Source organism: Anas platyrhynchos, chromosome Z (assembly GCF_047663525.1).
Source record: "Anas platyrhynchos isolate ZD024472 breed Pekin duck chromosome Z, IASCAAS_PekinDuck_T2T, whole genome shotgun sequence".
Taxonomy (NCBI): Eukaryota; Metazoa; Chordata; class Aves; order Anseriformes; family Anatidae; genus Anas; species Anas platyrhynchos.
Window position 1 is genome coordinate 56,812,253 of NC_092621.1, and position 12,748 is coordinate 56,825,000.

Genomic DNA, 12,748 nt, shown 5'->3' on the forward strand with positions numbered 1-12,748 from the left:
GCCATCTGTAAACTTACTGCGTATACCTTCAAGCCCTGCAACCAAGATGTATGCAAAAACATTAAAGAGAACTTGTTCCATAATGGAGCCCTAGGTAGCCCCACTAGTGATTGTCTCCCAGTCAGATGTAACCCCATTTACCAGAAACCTTTGAGCCTAACACATCAGTCAGTTGTTCACCAATTGTATTAATATAGATTTGAAATATTTTTATTTAACTAGATTAGAAAGTCATTACTGTGTTTTATTGAAACTACTGTTCAGATAATGTGTAGTGGATGCTCTTGTTAAAGGAAGGAGGTATCATGTCCTATTGTAAAGGAAAAGCTTTGTCTGTTCCTTTGTTTCTTAAGATAACGTTCACTTTTGTGGACCATTGTCAACTTGAACTTTTAATTTATTTACGAGATAGGTATTTCTATTACAGTTATTTCTTATGCATACATTTTTTTCTATCTTGCAGGTAACACTTTTCAAGTTAAATAATAATTTGCCATCAAAATATGAATTATATTTTAGCCAGGTTAGTTACTAATTATTAAAATTACTTATAGTAGCTGTGTTTCGTAATTGCTGCAGTGTTTTTCATTAAGAAAAAATATTTTTTTTCCCTTTAGTCTCATAAAATAGACATTATGCTATTGCTTTTAAACTATAATACTGTAGTGGGTTTACATAACAAGGTTTTGGTAGTAGGGGGCCATAGGGGAGGCTTCTGCAAGAGTCCAGAAGCTGCCCCATGTTAGAGAAGGGCACTGCCACTGACCAGAGCCAGGCCAATAAATGATTTTATTTAAGCCTCTGTGAGAGCATATTTAAGAAAGAGAAAAGAAAACTGCTGCTCATCAGCTGCTGGGAGAGAGAGAGAGGAGTGAGAAGCAGCCCTGCAGCCCCCAGGTGAGTGCCGCAGGAGGGCAGGAGGTGCTGCAGGCAGGCAGCAGCAGTTCCCCTGCGGGCTGTGCAGGGAGAGGCCCCTGGTGGAGCAGGCTGTCCCCCTGCAGCCCATGGGTCCCCCATGGAGCAGATCTCCACGCTGCAGCCCCCCCATGGGTGGAGGAGCCCCCACTGGAGCAGGTGGATGTGGCCTGGAGGAGGCTGCGGCCCATGGAGAGCCCCCGCAGGAGCAGGCCCCGGGCCGGAGCTGCAGCCCGTGGAGAGGAGCCCACGCAGGAGCAGGGGGCCTGGGGGGAGCTGCCCCCACCCGTGGGGGACCCGTGCTGGAGCAGTTTGCTCCTGGGGGCTGGATGGATGGACCCCGTTGGATGGAGCCGTGTGGGAGCAGTGCTTGAAGAGCTGCTGCCTGTGTGCAGCCCCCGCAGGCTCAGTTTGGGAAGGACAGCATCCCCTGGGAGCAAGGTCATGGAGTGACCATGAAAGAGCAAAAGAGGGGAAGTGTTAGGGACTGACCTCAGCCCCTATTCCCCTGTTCCCTTTAACTGCTCAGGGAAAGGAGGTGCAAGAGGGTGGATGGGGGGAAGGTGTTTTTAGTTTGCTTTTTGTTTCTCACTGCTCTAGCTTGTTAATAATAGGCAATACATTTTATTAATCTCTGTATGCTGAGTCTGTTTTGCATGTGAGGATAATTTTTGAGTGATCTTCCCATCCTAATATCAGTCTTTGAGTCCTTTTCATCATATTTTATCCCCTTTTCCCTTTTAGGAGGGAAAGTGAGAGAGAGCTAGTGGTTGAGTTCAGCTGTGCAGCAAGATAAAACCAGCACACACAGACCACGTACTTTACTGTGCATCTTACGTCCTTTATTGTAGATAAGTAGCCTTTTCAGGATTCCGCAAATACTTTTATTCCAGATGCAGCATAAAACCTTAAGGCTTTACTTTCCATTTTTAGAGTGAGTGGAGCTGAACTGATTTCAGAAATATTGACATTGAGTTAGTCCACTCTAAAATGCACTACAACTGTCATCTTTTAGGAGCTGTGACATATTTGCATATTAGATAAAGGGTATATAATTTAGACAACTTCTCACTTTTGACTTCTAACAAGATATTTTTGTTATTCTGTATAACTTCTTTGAGCCTCTAGCCATGTTGTAATTATTGTTCCTCAGGGATACTTTTCCTCTATTAGATACATTTTTGTCTTCTGGCATTTTCTTTCTCTTTCAATAAATGACTTATTTTATCATAAGTATTAAATCCAACTGAACTTTAAAAAAAATAATAATTATGAAGTTCATTATATGAAATTTCTTATTTATCAGAATTACATGTTATAGTACTGCAACCTCCTGCATTGTAGAGCTTAAGAAATAATAAAACAATGACAGCTTAACTTTCAACTGTTGTTATATTGCCACTAAACTTTTATTTTGGAAAAAAATATAATAATACAAAATAAAAAACTGTTAAGACTACTCCAGTATTATGTATTTTTGTCTTTAATAATTGACTGACTGATTCTCTTAGAAAGATGAATATGATACACATACTCTTCACTTAGTTGAAAATGCTAATATCTTTTGGTGACTACAGCTTTAGTACAGCCCTCCCTTGGATTTAAACATCAGACAGTGGGATTTCAAACTACAACTTAGACAATGCTTTTAGTTAATCTTCTACTTAGTAACATGGGAACCAATAATACATTAGTTTCAGTACAAAATTATAAAGTGTAATGATTATGCATTGTTTACTATTTTATACATATATATGCACACACACATATATACATATAAATATTGTAACCGTTTCCTTTATCTTCTTGACTTTAGAAGATTTTGAACACACATCCCTGAAAGAGTAATCCTCACCTTGAGTTTCTTGTTTCTGAAACAAACTTTTGGACCACAAAACCTATGCTGAATTTAATATGAAAGTTCATAAAAGTAATATGGCTTTTAACTGGACTAGCCACAGAGTAGAAAGTAGAGGTACAGAAAGAAAAGTATACTGCAATTACACGACTCATGCTCTGTATGGTTAGAAACCATAAACAGCAAAATCAATGTAAAACCAGTGCATATTTTTCCAAAAACGTATATATCTAGGAATACCCAATGTATATTAAGCTCTCTGAAAGTGCATGTGATTACTTGCAGAACATATATATTCTCTCAAAACATCAATTCATTAAAATAAATAATATCAGTGGAAGAAAATGTTTCCTGCAGCAAAAATTACAGGAAAATATACTTAACATTAGATTTACCACACATGGTAGTGAGAATAAGTTTTTTTTTTTTCTATATCAGTTACGAAGATAAAGAGAGATAAGACAGATCTCAGTCCTTCATCTTCAAATTGAATCATCTACCTTTTTCAACATATGACGAGGTTCAAAAAGAACAAAGCTAGTCTTAAACACTTCAATCAGTTCTTCTCCATGCTGGCAATAAATGATTATCTAATATCATATTCAAACATCATTCCAACGTTCCATCATTCTTCCTTATTTCGTTATATTCTTCCTTATTTCCTTATCCTCTTATTTGGTCTACCTGACAAGAAGATCCAGTTCAAGCTCTGTTTTATGATAGTGAAATCACTGAGGTGTTTAAAGAATATTTATGAAGAACAGTGCTCAACATGATTTTTAGTCCAATGAAGTGTATAACTGTAAATCTAACATAAGCCAGACAACAGTGAGAATAACAAGAAACTGTTTTTTCTTCCTTTTCATTTTGTTTGTGAGCATTATCTGAGTCATCTGAGTATGTATCTGTTTCCGCTGTCAGAAAAAAAAAGAAAAAAAAAAGAAGGAATTATAATAATAAATAACCTGCTACTAATCCATTTCATAGAGTGAACATGATAACTTAAAAATAACTTAAAACAATAAAGCACTACACTATATTACTGATCAGAAACAGTGAAGGATTTGGATTTTTAAAATCTTCTTCCCAAGAGAATGCAGAACCCTAATATTTCATATACTGGGTGCCTCAGGACATATCTCAACTCATTTTGAAAAAAATGGACCGAAAGGCATTCAAATTTATCTTGCACCTGACTACAGAAATCCCACAGCGTAACTGACTTGCCGGACAGACCAAACAGATTTCAGGCATTAGAAGGTTGAAGTAGGACAGGAAATATGACCTCTGCTCTTTGATTCCAGTGAACTGTTTCTTTTTTTTTTTTTTTGAATGATTGTTCAATGTTAAATAAATAAATAAATAACTGTCCATCCTCAACTAAACTAGATAACAAGGTACATAGAGGTTCACTTGATTTTGTCCCTTCACAGCTTTTAATGGAAAAAAACCAGCAACTCTTCATTGAAACCCTGTCTCTGTTTATGTTGATTCTTCAAGAAAATCTACAGCATTAGATTCCTCTAAAGCCACAACACAAGAAATACCCAGTTCTTAAACTCTGACCAAACTGCAGATTCATGTTAGTACCAAGCTCATTAGCTCCATCAAAGCTATAGTCTGCTTTGGGTATGGAAAACTCACCTGCCTTGACATGGTCGGGAAGAGTGCAGAAAAATAAGAATGAAGATAAAAGTGTGGGGCACTGTACTCAAATATTCAGCTGAGCATAGTTTTTCAAGTATGAAGGTTTGAGCTTGGATGCCTTGATCCATTAAGATCTGAAGATCAGATCAAGTAATCAGCTTTCTTCTTCAGTAGAAGCATGAACTGACTTGTGGAAAAGAAAGCATAATGGACAGGACTGTATATATATCCTCTAGAGTTGGCAGTAAACTACCTCTGACTACCAACAAACCATTCAAGCAGCTTGAACCTTCACCTGCTAGAATAGTTTTACCTAGACCACGTTTCCCTATTTTGCTTATGATAATGCCACGTGCAGCTAGGTCTATAGCTTTACTTATATATTTTTTTTACCTCTACCTTCCTGACCATAGCTTAGTTCATCATGTCAAAATCATCCAATAGTCCATTTTGAAATTATCTATATTCTTGATAAATTTATGCTGGCAGTGACTTACCACCTTCTGATTCTCTGATAATTTATTTTCTCCCCTCTCTACCCTGACTGTCTTAAAGTGAGGTTTTGCTATTTCAGAGTGGCTTGGAATTTCCCTTTCAGTGCAGTGAGAGGAGCAGCCAGCTCTGAGAACACAAACAGCTGCAGCTTTCTGGGAAATTTACTTTCCAACAAAAACATCAGTTTGCAAGAATTCACCTCTCACACCACTTTGTTGTTGTTGTTGTTGTTTAATTTAGGTCTTCGTGGATCTTTTTGTTGAAAATAATTTTGTGTCAAAAGAAAAGACAACTACTCTTTTGACTTATGAGAGTAGAGGGGTAAATAGTAGCAACCATGGAACGGGTACCCTACATCTGGGAGATGATACTTCTCAGCTCTCAGTTGTCCATAATTCACAACAAAACCTTTAATTGATGCTCTTCCACTATTCAGATTGCATCTTCATCAGTAGATGTTATAAATTGTTTATTCCCAGATTCTCTCCCCCCAATTCCTTCTCTACACTTTCTCTCTACACTTTCTTCCCTCATCCTCCTTCCCTCCTTCTTTTATCTATTTTTTTTCTTCTGTGAGAAGATTGAAAAGCCTCTGGATAATATACATGTAAAATTTTCAAGAGACAGGAAAAACAAATCTCACATTTTTCTAATTGCAAATATGGTATGGGTAGTACGGTATTAATTTATGCTCAAAAAAGATCAATTTTCATTAAGAGAGGAGGTGTTTTACCTTTTTTACTTGAGGGAGTTAAAACTGGGAAAACTCCATTCAAACTCCATTCAACTTCATTCAACTCCATTCAAACCTTGAGACCTAGTTAGAAGAAAGTCACTTGCTTTGTGTTCATGTGTTCTCATCTATTAATATCATTATTTTTCTGCACCATATATGTGTATACTTTTTAATTCTTGGAAACTTTTCTACCAATCCAATTATTCCTGACAAATTAGCAGAATTTATATTTAAAATAAGGCATCATGAAACTCTTTCTTCCAAGGCTGCTTACAGAATATTTACTCTAAATCCTAGAGTGTAGCAGAAAGGAATTCACATAACACACATTCCCCTTACTATTGCATTTTGTAGAAATATTTGTCATTTATATATTTATTTATTTTATTCATCATCTTTAAAAGGTAGTTCAGGAATCACCTGGCACCTTTTTTCTATTCTGTCCTATTTTGTTACTTTGCTACCTCCCTCACACACAAAACTAAACAAAAGCAAACAAACAAACAAAAAACTAGCTAGATCACATTTTTCACTGTATGTATTTGTGGTGATTTTGCTTAGGTGGCCAGCCAAGATTCACATCAGCCTCTCTCTCACTCTCCCTCCTCAAAGGGAAAGGGGGAGAAAATACAACACAAAGAGCTCAAGGGTTGTGATAAAGATGGGAAGATCACTCAAAAATTATCCTCACATGCAAAACAGACTCAGCATACAGAGATTAATAAAACGTATTACCTATTATTAACAAGCTAGAGCAGTGAGAAACAAAAAGCAAACTAAAAACACCTTCCCCCCATCCACCCTCTTGCACCTCCTTACCCTGAGCAGTGAAAGGGAACAGGGGAATAGGGGCTGAGGTCAGTCCCTAACACTTCCTCTCTTTTGCTCTTTCATGGTCACTCCCTGAGTGACCTTGCTCCCCGTGGGGTCCCTCCCAGGGGATGCTGTCCTTCCCAAACTGAGCCTGAGGGGGCTGCACACAGGCTGCAGCTCTTAAAGCACTGCTCCCACACGGCTCCGTCCCACGGGGTCCATCCACCCATCCCCCAGGAGCAAACTGCTCCAGCACGGGTCCCCCACGGCTGGGGGCAGCTCCCCCCAGACCCCCTGCTCCACGTGGGCTCCTCTCCACGGGCTGCAGCTCCGGCCCGGGGCCTGCTCCTGCGGGGGCTCTCCATGGGCCGCAGCCTCCTCCAGGCCACATCCACCTGCTCCAGCGGGGGCTCCTCCACCCATGGGGGGGCTGCAGCGTGGAGATCTGCTCCATGGGGGACCCATGGGCTGCAGGGGGACAGCCTGCTCCACCAGGGGCCTCTCCCTGCACAGCCCGCAGGGGAACTGCTGCTGCCTGCCTGCAGCACCTCCTGCCCTCCTGCGGCCCTTCTCTTGGGAGCTGCAGGGCTGCTTCTCTCACGCTTTCACAAGCCTCTCTCTCTCGGCTGCTGTTGCACAGCAGTATTTTCCCCCCTTCCTTAAATCTGCTCCCCCGAAGCCCACCCAGCAGCACTCCCTGCCTCGGCTCTGGCCAGCAGCAGCTCCTTTTTGGAGCCATCTGGAGCTGGCTCTGCTCTGATGCTGACAAGATGGGGCTGCATTCATTTCCAAACTGGCTGTCATAAAGGCCTTCACCTTTGCATTACATTGAGGCAGCGGTGATCTCAGCCTTATTGTAGTTCTCTGCGTAATGTAGCTCCCAAAAGAGATCCCAAGGTCCAGAACAGACATGGAAATAACTGGGGGGTTGTAAGGAAAACAATTGTATTCCATCCTACAGCAACACCAGAGCTGTCTGGAGAGTTTAGGAGTCATCTGAATTTTGTTATTTGTGTTTGATCTGAACTAAGGAAGAAAGGACCAGTTACTAGAAAAGAATGCATGCCTGACAATGATACCACCAGATGGGAGGCTGTTTGATCTGGGTCTGTGGGTTTTGGATCTGTATGCTGTTGAGGAGATTGTTGGAATTCTGATTACAGAATAAAGAACCTCCAGAAAGTGCAGGACGCCAGTGCTGGATGGAGAGCACGGCTCACACTTTGACGCTTCCTGGGACTGCCTAGCACATGAACAGGTCTCGGCCCAAAATGGCTGTGCTTCAAAAAGGTTGCCCTCTCTCAAGCATTTGCTGCTCTGCACTTCCTTTTCTTTCACTGGAGAGTCAGATCAATTGGTTGCTTTGCACTTGGACATGTTCCTTGGAAAGCTGCTTAAACTCTCTTCAAACCCTGGACTACCTGGGAATTGATTGCTTCCTCTAACTGGCACTGATGCTGTAGCTGGATCCCTCGAAATCCCATTTGACTGCTTCTGCTTCCTGAGCAGGTGACAGAAACTTTCACAAGCAGAGAGCAGAGAAGAAGGAGTTGGAGTTCTGCATAGGGGAAATATTTGGAAGTTTTGAAGATGTTTCCCCTGCTCAGCTGCCAACCCGACGTTAACCAATCACCTGATCTTTTGCATTCCAGTGTGAGGAAGGTTTTAGCAATTCGTGTCAATAGAGAGCTTGAAGGGAAATGCGTTCCTTTCATACATGGTAAACTTTGATTCTTGCCCTATTTGGAAGACTGAGCCATTTATGACACCAGCAAAAGTCTCAAATCAGTTAGGAAGGAAAGTTAGTTCTGAAAATACTCAGTCACCTCTGTGCATGCCAAACCCTTAATGGCACTGTGCAAAACGCAGATTGCAATGATGAATCGCGTTGTGGAATGAATGGCAACATACATATTTGGCTCCAGATCCAAAATGTCACTTCTTTGGCCATTTTATTTAGGGTAGCACTCCCCTCCCCTCCCATTCCCTCCCTGGCCCATTCCTTACTTCCCACCAATACCCCCTCCCCTCCCCTCCCCTCCCCTCCCCTCCCCTCCCCTCCCCTCCCCTCCCCTCCCCTCCCCTCCCCTCCCCTCCCTTCCCCTCCCCTCCCCTCCCCTTCCCTTAAACTCACCTCCCCTAAACTCCCCTCCCCTAAACTCCCCTCCCCTAAACTCCCCTCTCCTCCCCTCCCCTAAACTCCCCTCCCCTAAACTCCCCTAAACTCCCCTCCCCTCCCCTAAACTCCCCTCCCCTAAACTCCCCTCCCCTCCCCTAAACTCCCATCCCCTAAACTCCCCTCCCCTAAACTCTCCTCCCCTCCCCTAAACTCCCCTAAACTCCCCTAAACTTCCCTCACCTAAACTCCCCTAAACTCCCCTAAACTTCCCTCACCTAAACTCCCCTAAACTCCCCTCCCCTAAACTCCCCTCCCCTAAGCTCCCCTACCCTAAACTCCCCTCCCCTACCCTAAACTCCCCTAAACTCCCCTCCCCTAAACTCCCCTCCCCTCCACTCCTCTAAACTCCCTCCACTCCACTCCACTCCACTCCCCTATGCTCCTCTACACTTCCCTCCTCTACACTCCCCTCCCTACACTATCCTCCGCTACACTCCCCTCCCCTACACTCCCCTAAACTCCCCTCCCCTACATTCCCCTGCACTACACTCCCCCAAACCCCCCTACACTACACTCCCCTGCACTCCCCTCCTCTATGCTCATCTCCCCTGCACTCCCCTCCCCTGCACTCCCCTCCCTACACTATCCTCCCCTACACTCCCCTACACTCCCCTCCCCTACACTCCCCTACACTCCCCTCACTATCCTACACTATCCCAACACTATCCTACACTAGCCTACTCTCCCCTACAATGCCCTACATGCCCCTGCCCTGCCCTCCCCTCCCCTCCCCTCCCCTCCCCTCCCCTCCCCTCCCCTCCCCTCCCCTCCCCTTCCCTCCCCTTCCCTCCCCTTCCCTCCCTTCTTGTCTTTTTTTTTTTCCCCCTCTCTTCTCTTCTCCCCTCTTCTTCTCCCCTCTTCTCCTTCCTTTCACGGATCTGAACGCAGAAGGGGGAGAAGCGTAACTCCACATTGCTTCAGTCGCTCTGGCAGCTTGTGTCACTGGCTGATCCATGGGAATCCATCAGCAGCAATCGGAAGCCTTCCAGCTGCTGTGGGACCAGTCAGGGAACAGTCTCAAACTGGGAAGTGCTGACTTCCTTCCGCGGCTCGGACAGGTGACTTTCAATTTCGCCCTGGCTGGGTTGTGTCCCCTTGCTCTGTCCCCACCTACACTGCAGTTTGGTTTAGAAGCAGCAGCACGGTTTGGAAGTAGTTCCACTACTTCCATTTTCAGTGATTTGGCTTGGCTCGCCAAGTGGTTTCTGTCAACAGAACACAAGAAGGAGATTTTGCTTAGAAACAACTACATGAGGAGCTCCTTTCCACATGGGCAATGAATATTTATCCTTTCCTAATGGAGACTACAGTGTAAGAGATAGGGACAGATCATTCCGAGAGATTTTTCAGAGAATTGTCCCTTGGGGGTGCTTAGTCCAGAGGACCAGAGTTCATCTGTCCAAAGTACACCATGGAAGCACTCTGAATTACTTCCTAACAGAAGCATGGCCTTACCATGTCTGATACGGCTTTGGCTGGTTTCAGTGTTCTTCTTCACTTCGTAAATACCTACATTAAGTACTGTCCTATCAAGCAAATACCTTATTCTCTTGATATCTCTGAGTTGATGGAAGACCCAAGACACTTGGCTCTTCACATCATTGGAAGAACCAAGTGTACTTCCAATATTCACAGCTTCGGAGGAAATGGAGATGAGGTTGAGAGTGGATGAAAAACACCAAGTGTTCTTCCCATCTTCACAGCTTCTAAGCAAGTGGAGATGAGGCGGTGCAAGAACCAAACAAACTGCTGATCCAGAAGCAGCCTAAAGACTGTCTTTAACCAGGGCCTTGCATTCTTCATCTTTCTACCATTACTCGCCTTCAAGGGCATGATCGTTATCTTATTGACTTCCTACCACTACAGCAACGCACCTGCTTCTCTCACAAAACTTACGGGTGGGAACTGGAAAGATTCACCAGCATTCTGTATTTCACTCCTCATCTCAATTCTCTTTTGGCCTGCGAAGCTTTTCAGATCAGAGATGAAGATCAGATGTAATCTGGAGTTTGGGATACTGCAAAGGAAAAGAAGAATCATCCTGAGAACTCTTTTCAACCTCACTTGCAAGCGCCAAAGTCAAGAATACCAAAAGGAAAAAGGATGCCACTTGATCATGGTAAGCATAAATTTGAGCACAGGTCTCCTCTAACTGAAGTGAGGTTAAACAGGTTCCAAACAAGGTTAAGGAGCACACCCACAATCATTTCCATAAAACTGTGCTTTCAAACAAATGGTTGAAAGATTTAGATTTTCTTACAAGCGACGAATGAAAAATAAATAAAGAAAAGAAAATGACCAGGACATGCAGTCTAGCTTACTCTAGCTTACTTTGCCTAGTTCAGAATCTGCGTCTTGGGTCACAATCAGGAAGCAGCATTGTGCAGAAATGCCAAAGCCTCCTCAAACTTGTTCTATCTTCATCAACAAGGGCTTTGATACTGCTGCCTCCTCAGCAACATCGGCAATTGACTAGGAAAGTTGGTGTCCACCAGGTCAAATCAGGACTAGGAAATCCCTCTTGCCACAACTGCACACTTGCACCAGAGTTGGCAGGTCAGAGCGATGGACAGAGAAGCATCTAGAAGAGTGTTAGAAAACAGACTTTAGAACAGATTTCCATCAGCCCAGGAACAATTACTTGCTCATCCCTTCAGACTGAACTCTAAGTAGAAGCAGGTGATCCCAAGCTGCATTCCTGACATCTATGCTGCAAAGTCATCAAATGTGACATGTTATTCTACCAGTCTGTAATGAACATAAACAAGAGTTTGAGTTGAGGATGTTGGTTTAGAATCAAGCTCAAAGTGTTAGTCCTTTGATATGTTTTTGTCTGCAAGTGTTTTCACTGTTTCCCAGACAATGTCTCCAGCAAGCTAGCTGTTTGTTTCATTTGTTCTGTTCTGTTTTGTTCTGTTCTGTTTTGTTTTCTCAGTAAGGTTTCTTAGAGAGATAAGATTGAAGTGATCGTATTGCATGCCCATCCATCCCTCCCCTTTGCTTGTCCAGAGCTTTTACCTTGTCTACCATGATGCATGAACTTGGTCATAGGCACAGTTGTTTCAAAGACATTCTGCTGCTCGACCTGTTGTGAAAACAGAGAGCTAAGTATTTGGACGAGAACATGCTTCCACCTGCACTATGACCTCCACAACTAGATATGGAGCCATATCAGCCAGAAGGAAGTTTCCTTCACAGCTGCTGCTTCTTACACTATCTGGACTCTTACTTTTACTCTTACTTGCCTTTCCTGCATTAGCACAAAAAAAAAAATAAAAAAATTTTGGAGATTACCTTTGCCATCTGATGTCTTCGTTTCCAGAAACTACCCTGAATCACCTTTATGAGAACTGTCCCACACTGCGAGCATGGGTGTTGCAGTCAGGCCAGATATGTCCCTTCTACGTCAATAACCAAACCTGTCAAGTTAAGAACATGGAATTAATGAAAAGGAAATCCTTCTATTTTGATCTGAGTTCACTTTTTTTTTTTTTTTTTTCTAGACCAAGAAGAACCAGCAAAAGTCGGGTGAAAAATGAAATGAAAAATGTTAAGGCCAGGCAGCTTGCTCACTGCAAGCGCTAATCTGAAAGCAGATGGAGTGCATCTTCATACACTCCATCCTGAGAGAGTCCACTCAACAGGCCAGAGCAGCTGACGAAGTGCATTGCTGTCCTGAAGTTTCATGTGATGGGCTACTTTTAAGTCTCTTGTTTATGCTGTCGTACTTGAGGTCTATGGCAGGACCACAGCACACTCTTATTTGTCTACCCTTCTTTCTTGATCGTGTGTGGGAAAGAGAGAACGTGCAGAGGCCCTCAGCCACATGTTGCACCTGTCACTCTGTGCAGCTACATCACTGAGCCCAAGTACCAAACTTCATGCTTGTGAAAGGACTTTACACAAACTACAGAAATCTAAAATGAAGCATCCAAACACTTACAGAAGGGTGGGCCCTCTCGATGCACCTCAACGTGGGATCCACAAGTCCTCACGTGGTTTCATCCAGCACACTTCTCTGTCCCTCCTCGCTAAACTTGCTCAGAGGCAGCTGTTACCAAGGTGTCACAGTGACATCATTCAATTCTGTTGCTGAAGTCATCAC